The 11,665-nt window shown below is 44.1% G+C and overlaps 1 non-coding gene across 1 annotated transcript; it reads right to left on the minus strand.

The window, feature by feature from the left end:
• Window positions 1–6,690: 6,690 nt before the first annotated feature.
• LOC120852368 lies at window positions 6,691–6,813 on the minus strand. Its single transcript, XR_005718547.1, has one exon. It is a non-coding gene; the product is annotated as a U6atac minor spliceosomal RNA (small nuclear RNA).
• Window positions 6,814–11,665: the final 4,852 nt, after the last annotated feature.

An 11,665-nucleotide genomic window follows, 5' to 3' on the forward strand; every position in this document is an offset into this window, starting at 1 on the left:
TATGCCTCAATGTCATGCAAGTTGAACTCTGGATTTAAAAAAATTACCCATAATGCAAGTATTCTATAAAAATATTCTTAGTCCTTTCTCCTCCAGAGCAGTTTCATATTAAAAGTTCAGTTTCATTTTACACCTGTACTCTGCTCTGGGAAGTACAACCTTTATTTCTCCTTCATGTTTTTAAAGTCACCTTCTTAATTCTTGTAGAACATAACTCAAACAACTGAAAATGTTAGGAATGAATTTACAGTCCCTCTGGCTACTCTCTGTCTGGGATGGAAAGGAGAGTGAAGCTGGAGATAACTTTTCCTGCCATCAAGGGACACGTAGAGGGAAGAGGTGATGAATTGTAATGTGCCAACTACTTTTGATTATTCAGGGACTTTTGATGGAATCTGTGGATTGTTCAAGTCTCCGGTTTTCTATTTTGGCTCAGTTCACTGCTCAGTGGCACCTCTGGTGGCCAGGGACAACTGTCCACCTACATATGGTAGGCCTCTGAAGAGAAGGTGGCAAAGGAATGACCCCCTTCTGAGCCTTACTCCTTGTCAGACACAGGGTAGAATTTTCACAAATATATTTCCATTAAATACTCACTTTAAACTTACAAGGAAGGTACTATTATCCCATTTTATAGATGATAAAGGCTCAGGATGGTTCATTCATTTCTCAAATCCTTATTGAAGTTATGCTATGTTCTAGTCCTAGGGAAAAGGTGGTAAATGGAAGAGATGAGCTCTCTGCCCACTTTGAGCTTAGAATGCAGTATGGGAAAAGTTAGACAAATCACTTCACACATAAATGATAAAATTACAAATAGTGATGCATGTGATAAATAAAAAATTATTAGGGATTAAGAAGTTTATATAAGGGAGATCTGATCCGATTTGTGGAGCCAGAATGCTTGTCCCTGAGGGTGTAATGTTTGAGCTGACAATTAAAGGATGGCATAAAAGTCATCAAAGTCTGCACAGCTACCCAGTGGCAGAGCTAGGATTCAAACTCAGGTCTGCCTGACACCAGATTTTATCCATGTCACAGTACTTCATGTAGTTGAGACTGGGCACTGAAACCAGCCCTTTGACTCCAGGCACCAGTCACGCTCCACCAGCTTCTACTTCTGCAGACTGTGTTTGGGGGAGTTGGTGATGGCAGATTGGAGGCACTCATGGGTTCTTATGGCTTGTCAGCAAGCTACACCCACAACACAAAGCAGCCCTCCTCTCTGCATTCTCTCTCTTTTCTTCCTGGTTCCATCTAGGTTGAACTTGGGCACTGGTGCAGGGGTGACCCTCTGGCATTGCTCCTGGTTGGGGAGAGGCCAATTTCTAACACTTGGGAGGGGTTTGATGAACGACCCATTCAAGCCAGAATTCAGAAACATTGCCCGGGGCCTCTCAAGCTTCCCAGAGTCTGTCTCCTAGTCTAACTTTCATTGTTCAACCCTACTTTCCAGATCAAAAGCTGGGGATTGGCCACCTGCCTGAAGAACTCCCTGACCCACTGAGGAACTGTGGTGGGGATCCTGGGAGCAGCTAGGGGAGGGTGGTTGGAGTCCAACCAAACATTTCTCACTCATGTTTCCACCCACTTTGTGTCTGGCGGGGTGAGTTGCCCTGTTGGACATGGTTGCCACCCAGAGCCGACCTTCCAGCCAGGGACAGGGGTGGGAGCAGCTGATGACGGAGGAAAGAAGTCAGGGAAATGGAACATTTTCCGGGGTCTTCTGATAATTTTTTTCCTCTCCTCCAGATTATAGAAAAGGCTGTAATTCCTTGAAGAAATTGAGGCACTAGATAACTTTTTCAAAGACATTCCTCCAAAACACAAAGACAAAAAGGCCTAGGGAAAAAAAGTCTTTTTTATTTTAAATTTTTTAATTTTCTAAATTTCCACTACTGGTGATTTATTCTTTTGGGTTAAGCAGCATTGCCTTTTTGGTTCAGTGCTTTTGTTAAAAAGCATAGTCTGGGGTGAAGGGAAGTTTTCAGTCCTGGACGCCTTAATGTGAATGAGTTGATCATTTCCCTTTTCTGAGATTGGTGGAAGGGCAGCTGAAGGGCCGTGGGTATCCGGAGAATAGGTTGCTAAAGCAGGGGACGTAGGCAGCAGCTTATTTCACTGGTCCTCGGTTCTCTTGTCTTTAGCAAAAAGCAGCAGTTATGATCACTAGGGGGCGGAAGCAGGCCAGCAACTGATCTCTAGTCCTTGTTACCAATTCTGAAAACCCAAGTTGGCAAATATGCATTATTAGTGCTCTTTTTTCCCTAGGAATCTGGAGTTGCTGCAAGCTGGTATGAATGTGTGAGTTAGGCCACTGTAGTGCAATGAAACAACTCCTCAGGAAATAAAAGCCCCGTGTAGGTAAAGCAAATACCCAGCAGATTCCATCAATGAACTTGGGTATTGTTCTCCCATTGCTTTTATTCTGAAAATTTCTCAGAGCTAAAATTCAAATGAGGACATTTGAAGTCAAACTGGTTTGTTAAATCCATACTGGTACCCTTGATTTCACAGAAGGATGAAAATTTACATAAAGATATATATTTTTTTCTTATGGAGGACACACTCTCTGGAGGAATGGTGAAAAAGAATCTCCCTTGCAGTCAAACATATATTGTACTGTTACGGATGGCTCTGTTCTTACTGAATAAATCTTGCTTAGCAACCTACCTCCAGAGTAAATAATAAATCACTGCTGAAAGCTCCAGGCATTTAGCTCTGTCTGGGCAGTAAAACTTTGCAATGGTCTTGACAGCATTTTGTAAAATCATAATTGCTTAGGGAAAGTGATTCTGGATGTCTTAAAATGTTCAGAATTAAAGAGTAGCTGTTCCTTTGAGGAAAATTATCCTAATACCATGTGTGTGTGTTATCCTTTATAAGAAGTCTAGATTATAATCTACAGACCCTCTTCATTTCTATTAAGGATGTGATGCAAGAATGTGACTAGAAACTCAGTCACATGCATCACACTCAGGTTTTATAGGAAACTGTGTGACAATTAGGGCAAAGATGCTCAGTTGTCTATGCACAGTACACTGTATTCAGCCTGAAATGGGTTCCCCTAAAACTCAAATGTTGAAGTCCTAGCCCCCATACCTCAGAAGGAGGAGTAGGGGTCTTTCAGTGAGGTCATTAGGATGGGCCCTAGTCCAATATGACTGGATACACACAGAGGGAAGATTGCGTGAAGACACAGACAGGCATCTATGAGCCAAGGAGGGAGGCCTCTGAGACCAACTCTGCAGATACCTTGATCTCAAACTTTTGGCTCCCAGAACTGGGGGAGAAAATAAATTACTGTCATTTGAGCAGGCTAGTCTGTGACCCTTTGTTTTGGCATCCCTAGCTAGCTAACTCTACGTATATATGTATTATATATATATTATATTATATATATATATATATATAAATTGTTTTCAAAAGTCAATGTGTTAAAAGGATATCTTTACATATTTAAAATACAGCTCATGATCTGGGTTTGCTGCTGCTGCTAAGTCGCTTCAGTTGTGTCCAACTCTGTGCAACCCCATAGACGGCAGCCCACCAGGCTCCCCCGTCCCTGGGATTCTCCAGGCAAGAACACTGGAGTGGGTTGCCATTACCTTCTCCAATGCATGAAAGTGAAAAGTGAAAGTGAAGTCACTGAGTCGTGTCCAACTCTCAGCGACCCCATGGACTGCAGCCCACCAGACTCCTCCATCCATGGGATTTTCCAGGCAAGAGTACTGGAGTGGGGTGCCATTGCCTTCTCCGCCTAGCGAGGCTAGGTGCTTTCTTAACTACCAATCCAAGTTTCGGACCTAAGCCACTGTACACAGTAACAGTATAGATTACAAGTCCCTTGAAAGTCTAAGATCCGATAGATTAGGTTAGTACTTCTAATTCCCAAGGAGTTATGAAATGGTCAAAGAGACCGAAAAGTTTGACCGAGAAAGGAGAGTTTGGTCCACACGCTTTGCCCATTTCTGGTCGGTTCCCAAAGGAGACATTGGGTGCCTCTTGGCATTGGCAGGTTGGTATAAACCCCCGACAGGTTTCTGCCATAAGTTGTATGAGATCACAGTGGAACCGCAGAGCAGGGCTCCTTACTCGCTTCACGCAGGGCATGTCATTCATTCACACAAGCACACCGTAGAGTTAGTAAAGCACAGCAGAAAAGGTGTTCGCTAAGAGAACAAAGAACTAGAGCTCCAAGCATCCTTACCTTGTCCAGAAGGATCCCGGACAAGCCCCCAAGATGAAAGATTGTTGTTGAATCACGACACTGGGATTCTTGGCCCCCAGGGAAGAATTCAATCAGGGGCCAGAGACGAGGCTTGATTGCTCAGAGCTTTTGTGTAATAAAGTTTTATTAAAGTATAAAGGAGATAGAGAAAGCTTCTGACATAGGCATCAGAAGGGGGCAGAAAGAGTACCTGGGTTTAACAGTTTTATTTTTATTATTTTTTTTAATTTTAATTTTTTAATTTTAATTTTTTTTATTTTTTAAATTTATTTTTTATTTTACTTTACAATTCTGTATTGGTTTTGTCAAACTTTGACATGAAATATCAGTAATTTTAAAGTATAATTGTTTAAAATGAAATGAAATATTTATGGAAACTCCTACTGTTGAGCTAATCCCCCCTCTGTAAGTTGCCGTTAAATCAATGCACTGAGTTTGTGCCTGGATACTCTGTAAGTGTCTGGCCGTTCCAGTTTCTCAACCTTGGCAAGCAGGAAGGTACCTTTGGGTATTGCTGTTTTCTATCTTTCCCCCGAATTGTCACAGGACATTTAACCCCAGGTTTTGCAGTGTAAGTGAGGTCTCTGTCTTATTTTATCCAGTAAAACAACAGTGCATTGTTCCCAGGCTCACCTCTGGGATGGGATATGGATGAGAATCATCTCGACTGCCTCCCCACTTCTGGCATCACTCTGAAAAGTGCCAAGAATGTATAATCAAAACCCCAGAGGGGAGAGATGAGCTAAGCAGTTCAAAATAGTTAGAGCATAGAATTGAGCTAGTTTTTCAAGATGGATAAAGGGCTTGAGTTTTTAATCTCTTTTTGTTTACTCATCTCAATCACCAGGTGTGTTGAAAGCTCATTGGAGGAGAATTTAGACCAGCAGTCAGGAGGCTGGGGTCTAGCCTACCCCAGGGATCTCTCCCTGCTTTCTTCTAGCACTAACATTCTCGAGAGTAAGTATTTGAGGCCAGGGGGCAGGTGTTGCATCTAAAACAGCCCTTGGCAAAATGGACAGGTTCAATGTTCCTTCCCTGGCCCAGTGGCCTGGTAGTGTCTCCTTTCCAAGGCTACTTTTGCATCCATGAGACTCAGTCATTTCACCCGTAGGTACTAATAGATAAGTTCTGCTAATAGATCAATTCTCTGGTGTTTCCTTCTTTTCCATCTTTCTCTCTAGCAAAACTAGTTCTCTAGAGAGTACCAAGCACATGTCATTTACAACTTAGTGCAAGTTTAATAGGTTACATTCAAAATCACATTCCTTAACTTAGCTGTAGGACTGTCTCCTTCGAGCAGTTTCAGTCATCTGGGAGGGTGGAGAGCCATCTTTGAGGGTCAGGAGCGTCTTATGAATCTGTCAGGTAGGTAATCCCCTTCTTTGCTGGGGAGGAGAAGGCCAGGTGTGAATACAAGAACCATGTTAGATGATTGCTGTGAGTTTGTAATGAACAGGAAACATCTGTGACCAGGATTAAAAGCCCAGGTCTGGTTGACCTCTTCCGTCTTCATCCTCTTGCTGCTGCTAAGTCACTTCAGTCGTGTCCGACTCTGTGTGATCCCATAGAAGGCAGCCCACCAGGCTCCCCCGTCCCTGGGATTCTCCAGGCAAGAACACTGGAGTGGGTTGCCATTTCCTTCTGCAATGCGTGAAAGTGAAAAGTGAAAGTGAAGTCGCTCAGTCGTGTCCGACCCTCAGCGACCCCATGGACTGCAGCCTTCCAGGCGCCTCTGTCCATGGGATCTTCCAGGCAAGAGCACTGGAGTGGGCTGCCATTGCCTTCTCTGCTTCATCCTCTTAGGTGGGTGCATATTTAGTATGTATTTTCTTACTCTGGGTAACTTAGTGCCACACACCAGTTATCCGAACCATGAAGCAGCCCGAGTCCAATGGGCAGCAGGACAGGACAGGACTTGACCAGCTTCCTGATGATTCCTGCTTTCTTGCCTCTGTCTGATGCAATCTGGGCAACAGAGCATGGCACACCACATGAGGAGATCAGTAAGATATTTTTTTGGATGATTGAATGAATGAATGTGTGTGTCTGTGTCTTAGGAGCTCTTGGGGAGACCACACTTTGGGTCTCTCAGTGTATTTTCCTGCTGCCTACTGTAGTTAGGTGTGCTTCTATGCTGCATACCACGCCTGTGACACTATGTAGCATGTTGTACTATGTAGTGAATGCTACATATACACATATAGCAAGCACATACTACATATGCTATATCCATAAGACATGTGAAAGGGAAAATGAAAGTTGCTCAGTTGTGTCTGATTCTTTGTGACTCCATGGACTGTAGCCCACCAGGCTTCTCTGTCCATGGGATTCTCCAGGCAAGAATACTGGAGTGGGTTGCCATTCCCTTCTCCAGGGGATCTTCCTGACCCAGGAAACAAACCAGGGTCTCCAGCATTGCAGGCAGATTCTTTATCATCTGAGCCACCAGGGATGCCTCCAAACAGGAGTTAGATGCCATGAAGTAGGTGGCAATGCCTTAACCAAAGGCATGTTGTCAGGCCAGAGAGCTTCTTCCATCCTAGTCAAGGGGAATGCTAATCTTTTCTCCTTTCATACAACACATAGAAGACATACACCCTAAATTAAAACTTTAAAAGGTTGAGAAAAAACCTAAGTACAAGCAGAAGTTGTTCGAGTATTTCTTTCTAGACCCCAGTGGGTATAAATGCACACTTTGTGGTGGGAGGGGCTGAGCCCCACTTCAGGATCTCTTGCTTAGTGCAATATTTTTATGTCTGACATTGACCGGAATCTATATTCCATCCACTGGATGAAGGAAAACCAGAATTCAATTAGATGAATGTTCACTGAAGGCCTGTCTTGTCCTGGATAGTCTGCTAAATGCTAAGGGGTTAGTGACTCTGTGCCTGGGATTATTCTAGGCAGACCTGATTTAAAATACTCATTTTCATTTTCCCACAAGTATACTCACCCTGGCTGGTTTTATGCCCAGAGTTTTAGTATAGAAAGTATTGTGACAATTGCTACGGAATAACCAAAGGATGGAGAAGACTGCTCCTGTTCCTCAGGTCTTATATTGGGTTATGTTGTGTTAGCAGTGGCCACAGTACAAAAAACAAAACAAAAACAAACAAACAAAAACAACAACAGGGCCACCAAGGAGGAGCATATGGGAGCTCTAGATATCTTGGTGATGTGGTGATGTCTGTTTCTGAACCCAAAAGGAGGGTGCACAGATTTCCCTTTATTATTCTTATTTAATCTATAAAACAGTAGTCATGTATGGATGTGAGAGTTGGACTGTGAAGAAAGCTGAGCACTGAAGAATCAATGCTTTTGAGCTGTGGTGTTGGAAAAGACTCTCAAGAGTCCCTTGGACTGCAAGGAGATCCAACCAGTCCATCCTAAAGGAGATCAGTCCTGGGTGTTCATTGGAAGGATTGACGTTGAAGCTGAAACCCCAATACTTTGGCCACCTCATGTGAAGAGCTGACTCATTTGCAAAGACCCTGATGCTGGGCAAGATTGAGGGCAGGAGGAGAAGGGGATGACAGAGGATGAGATGGTTGGATGGCATCACCAACTCAATGGAGATGAGTTTGAGTAAACTCAGGGAGGTCTGGTGTGCTGCAGTCCATGGGGTCACAAAGAGTTGGACATGACTGAGTGACTAAACAGAACTGAACTGAACAGGAATAGGGATACTTCTGAAAGATGAGCAATTTTATTAAAAGCACAAGAAAATAAAAGAGGGCATTAAAGTTACACAGCCCTCTGGGATTGAGCACAAATAGAATGAAGCTGGCTGTATGTTACTCAGACTGATGGGGCTGAAACAGTCAGGGGAAGCTTTGCCAATGTGTATGGATGTGAGACTTGGACCATAAAGAAGGTTGAATGCGAGAATTGATGCTTTTGAACTTTGGTGCTGGAGAAGATTCTTTAGAGTCCCTTAGACAGCAAGGAGTTCAAACCAGTCAATCCTAAAAGAAATCAACCCTGAATATTCATTGGAAGGACTGATGCTGAAGTTGAAGCTCCAATACTTTGGCCACCTGATGCAAAGAGATGACTCACTGGAAAAGACCCTGATGCTGGGAAAGATTGAGGGCAGGAGGAGAAGGGGATGAAAGAGGATGAGAAGGTTGGATGGCATTACTGACTCAATAAGACTTCCCTGGTGTCTCAGATGGTTAAGTGTCTGCCTACAATGTGGGAGACCCAGGTTTGATCCCTGGGTGGGGAAGATCCTTTGGAGAAGGAAATGGCAACCCACTCCAGTACTCTTGCCTGGAAAATCCCAGTAGGCTACAGTCCATGGGATCACAAAGAGTTGGACATGACTGAGCGACTTCACTTCACTTCACTGCCTCAATGGACATGAGTGTGAGCAGACTCTGAAAGATGGTGAGGGACAGGGAACCTTGGAGCGCTGTAGTCCACGGGGCTGCAAAGACTTGGACATGACTTAAGAGACTGAACAGCAGCAACTGCGGGGCCTGGAAGCACAGTGGCATGTGCTTCCCAGTAGAGAGGAGCCTCTGGGACTCTCCAGGGGAGGTGAGCAGTGAGAGCTAAGAATGGCAGTGAGGCTGAGCTGGAAGGTCTGAACATCAGCCCGGCAGTCATGGGAGGGCAGCAGATGGGTGTTCATTCTGAGTTGTGGGGTATCTAGTGGAGATATGGGTGAAAGTAGTTGTGGCATGTTTTGAAAGCCAGCAGAAGAGTTTCAAAATCAGTTTGAGGGCACTGGAGAGCCATTGACCAAAGTGAATTTGGAGAAGGTTAATTTAAAGCTGTGGAGAAATGCTATCTGTTGATGTTATCTTCTGACACCTCCTGATTTGTGATGCAGAAACAACCTCCTTATTGGCTCCCTCCCTCTCATCTTAACTCTTGCTAGTCCACTTCCTGTACTTTTGGCTAAGAGATCTTCTAAAAATGCCATCTGACCACGGCTCTTCCCAGCTCAAACATGTTTAAATGGTCCCCACCATCTTTTCCATAAAGACCAAATGCCCCTATGCCTTTTCCCTTGTCTTCCTCTCCAGGTTTTTCTTCCACTTCCCACAAGCAAAACTGAAGGCCTTGTACTTCCCTGAGCCCTCCACCCCTCCTGATGTTTATCTGAGCCATGAGATCCGCCCCCCAGCCCATCCCCAACTTCCTCTTACCCTGGCTGACTTTGGCTCATGCTTCAGACTTGGCTCAGCCTTCAGAGTTCTCTTGAACGTCACGGCTCAGAGTGTGGTCTGTGCACCAGTGTCATTCTCAGTATCTCCTGGATCTTGTTAGGGATGTAGAGTCTCAGGCCCCACCTCAGACCCACTGAGTCAGACCTGCATTTAACAAGGACTCTAGGAGGATTGTGTGCATAGTGACGTTCAGAAGCACAGCCCTTCACCACCCCCAACTGTAGGAGAAACAGGCTCCCATGCACTCCTGGAAGCCTTCCTAAGGGGACATTGATGTCTTTTTATTTTCTTGTGTTTCCTTCCTTGATTTTGACCTCTCTGAGGACCAGGATGACACCTTATTCATTTTTGGTGGCTGACTCAGGGGCTAGTCTAGTGCCAGCGCACAATAGGTGTTCAATAAATGCTTGTTCCATGAGTGAACCATCAGCAGCAGCCTCATATCACGAACGATGATCCACTTACTCTCACACCACTGGTGACCAGCATAAGGAGACCCCATACAGGATGCTTTGTTGAGACCTGTTGACACCTTAGTTTCAAGCATCTATTTACCCTAAATGAGCTGTGAGGCCAGCCAGGCCCCTGATGCCTGCCAGAGCCCAGAGCCCAGTGCTCGTGATGCTGACATGTAAATTCAAGAGACTCTCCTATTAGCAGGACTGCTTTTAAACAGCTGCCCCTTGGGGAAGAACGAACTGTTCATGAAAAACAGACTTGTCAATTAAACAACATTCTCCTTCTGATCAAAGATCCACCTTGAAGACTTTTAATTTGGCCTTAAAGTGAGGATTGAGGGACTAAGCGACATGGGGCATCACTTTTGACCGCTTACCCTTAGTGGGGAGCCCTCATCAGGACTCTTGCCTCTGAGCACAGAATGGGGAGGTCACCCTAGCTCTAGAACTGGCTTTTCTCTCTATCTTGGAGACGGATATGGGTGACCCTCATGCCAGAGCTTCAACAGTGAGAGAGCCTCCAATTGACCTTGGAGTCCAAAGGACACAGTTAGACCTGCCTCAGTCTTTCAAGGCCCAGTTATAAAGTCTGGAGCACTGTGAAAGAGGACAGGGGGACGTGAAGATCAAGGCTTGGCCTTGGAAGTCCATGAACAGATTTTTGATGCTTCTCCCTTCTACCTTGAATTTTCTGTAGCCCAACTGAACTTAAAAAACATGTCCTCTATTTGTGATGAAAGGAATACCTTGTGTTTGCCAAGTCCTTAACTCGTTAGTGCACTTTCCAATCTTGGGTGTCTTTTGGTCCTCATGGGAGACAGCAGAACAGTGTCACAGACTTTATTTTAGACCTGTGGGACTAAGGTGCAGAGAGAGGAGGAGACCAATCTCGTGTCGTGTGACTAGTGGGGTTGAGCTGAGGTTGGGACCCAGGGCTTGTGACTCAGTGCAGAGCTCTTTGCAGCCTGCTTCTTGATTTTACAAGATGGATTCCTGCATGTGGATACCACATGCCAGGATGGAAACACATCTTGTCTGTTAATTCTCACTCCTCTGAGAGATAGGAACTCTATCTTCCTCATTTGCCAGACTGGGAAGTCATGGTGGACATCTCGTCTTGGCCAGACAAATGTCTCCTGCAGGACCCAGCTCCAGTGTGATTCCTTGGGTTCTTTCCTGGTTTCCCAGTAGCCATGGGTACTCCTCCTTACTCTGCTCTTGAATCTGTTGGTCTCTCCTCTATAGCATCCATCATCCTATGGGATGGTAATCATTGGCCTTTGAGTGGTTTGAGGGTATCCTTTTTTTTTTTTTGACAGGATTCAACCCTGGGTAATAATATTCTTTCTCTTTTCTTTGCAATTTTGCCTGAACTTTTGTTTCTTTGGGGTCCTCTGGAGTAAAAGAAAGCATATTATACATCAGGGCACATTTGACAGATACAAGTGATTATACTAATAGTGGGATTATTTCCCCACATGTCTAATGTATTCAGACTTCTTTCAAATGAAATGAGTTTAAAACTCATCCCTAAAAATGAAATGAAGTCTTTAAGTTTTATTCTACCTACCTCCTTCTTTTATCTGGATTTTAAAACCTTTTTGTTTTTAATGAGAGTGATATTGTGCTGCCCATAATTTACTTTAAAATACTTTGATACAGATAGCTTGATTTTATACTTATATAGCTTAATATATATATGTATTATATATATATATTCACACACATGGACTTTATCTTTGTAACCAACACTAGAGGTTTTACTTTTTGTAGGTGAAAAAAATAGTGTTCAAGATCTG

Source organism: Oryx dammah, unplaced genomic scaffold (assembly GCF_014754425.2).
Source record: "Oryx dammah isolate SB20612 unplaced genomic scaffold, SCBI_Odam_1.1 HiC_scaffold_25, whole genome shotgun sequence".
Classification (NCBI taxonomy): Eukaryota; Metazoa; Chordata; class Mammalia; order Artiodactyla; family Bovidae; genus Oryx; species Oryx dammah.